The sequence below is a fragment of the Podarcis melisellensis genome (genome assembly GCF_964234715.1).
Source record: "Podarcis melisellensis genome assembly, chromosome: 4".
Lineage (NCBI taxonomy): Eukaryota > Metazoa > Chordata > Lepidosauria > Squamata > Lacertidae > Podarcis > Podarcis melisellensis.
The window spans coordinates 22,648,358-22,650,344 of NC_138531.1; the positions used below are offsets into that span (position 1 = coordinate 22,648,358).

Below are 1,987 nucleotides of genomic sequence, written 5' to 3' on the forward strand. Positions count from 1 at the left end.
TGCGTCAGAGCTTTTGTGGCTACCACGGTAACAACATCACCAAGGGCGCCCAGTGTTCCAGTGGTTGTCAAGGGTATCGCCAGGGCTACCAACTCAGGCAGTTTTGTTTTGTTTTCCTTTTTCAGATGCAGGAACTCAAGAGTCCAAGTATTTTTATTATTGCTTTTCTATCCCACCTTTTCTCCAAAGAGCTCAAAGTGGCATATACAGTTCTCTCCCTCATTTAGTCCCACAACAACCCTGTGAGGTAATTTAGGCTGAGAGACTAACTTTAGGACACCCAGCGAGCTTCATGGCTGACTGGGAATTTGACTCCTGGTCTCCTAGGTCCTAATCCAACACTCTTAACTACTATGCCACACTAACAGGACTAGAATTCTTCTTCTGAATTCCTTTTTTCATTGCAGAGAAGAAACTAGAATGGTTTTGGCAAGCGTTCACCCAGTGATGAGTGGGGTCAAAAACACACATGTGTGCACATAGAGAGACACATCATAATAACAGTGACCTTTGGTGTGGTCCTGGCCATTGCAATGCTCTTCTTTCTACACTTGATCACATAGCCACCACATCCCAAAAAGCATCTCATCTCTGCACAGAGGCCACAGAGGAAAGATATGCATATCCTCCTTTTGATCTGCAGGTGGTTTCCAGGGCTGCTAAATGGAAAGGAGCTAGCCGACACCTGAACTTTGTGGCACCCCTTTGAATGTATGTGATTATCAATGCATGAGACAGTGTGGCTAACCACAGTCTTGAATTCCTGTCAACTTCCATCAGCAAAATAAAATAAATGAAATTGCACATTTCTGCCAACACCGATCAAGAGCTTCTGAGCAGCACTTCCCTGTCAGTCTTCATAAATACTGGAAAGGACATTCCTACTTGATTTCCTAACAAGAGACGAGGCAGCAACGAATTAACAACATGTCAATTGTGATATAAGCCCTGGTATGATTCCTCCCTCTCTTACAAAGCTCTGTATTAGGTACAAAACATTATATTGTTTCATTATTTACTGTGTCATATCTACTTATACTTGGTACTGCAGAATTGGGAATGAGAAGAAACACTATTAAAACAGGTTCATTCTGATGATTATTAGTTTTATGCGGTCCTTCACTAGAATTGGTTCTAGTTAGTTTGCACAACTGTTGATTGCATTCATTTTTTAATTGTTTAAATTCCTGGTTCTGTTTGTGCATGCTTTTGTGCTACTGCTTTATTGGTGTGGATCACTGACAGGTCACAAGTTGTCACTTCCTATTCCAATATTCACTTATATAAACATATATTGGTATAGCTGTTTATTCTAAACATCTTTCAGTACTCTTCATACTCAATGGTTGATGTGCATATCTACAAAAGTAAAGTATAAATGTGATAAACACGTAGTTCATACAGGAACACCATCAGGGAGCGGTGAGTCATTGAACTTTCTTGTTATGTGTAGGTTCAGGGGCAAACCTCACTTGACTCTGTATAAAATGGGCACAATGGCCCTGTCTAAGCATGAACAACTCTGACAGTCATTGAGATGTTTGGAACTTCTGTATCTTGGCAAAATTGCTTGAAATAATTACTTGAGCTGAAGAAGGGGCACAGAGAACACACATGGCATGACTGTCCTTAGTTGATCTCTACTTAATCACAGCTGGATCCCTTGAAGAAGACCTTTGGAGAACACAATCTTGTATGTTGCATCCTTTGTGAGGATATCTACCTATGACAGTAGGTCATAGGTAGATATCCTATGGATGGATATGGATGGGCCAGACAGATGATCCAACTGGAACTTAGAACAACGTAGCTTGTAGTTTTCAGGGTGTGAGGCAAAATCCCCACTCCCTGAAATCCCCCCCCAAGACTATTTATTAGATATACACTGTTTCTTTATACAATATTGTGTCCTCAATATTTCTGTCACCTGCCATAACTCTGGATAACTCTGCAATAATTAGCTGTCTTACTAGGCAAGTAACAAGAC

The 1,987-nt window shown here is 40.8% G+C and overlaps 1 long non-coding RNA gene across 1 annotated transcript; it reads left to right on the plus strand.

Annotated features, from left to right (window-relative positions):
* Positions 1-52: 52 nt before the first annotated feature.
* On the plus strand, positions 53-1,101 carry LOC309368510. Its single transcript, XR_014167804.1, has 2 exons — positions 53-247; positions 408-1,101. It is a non-coding gene; the product is annotated as an uncharacterized lncRNA (long non-coding RNA).
* Positions 1,102-1,987: the final 886 nt, after the last annotated feature.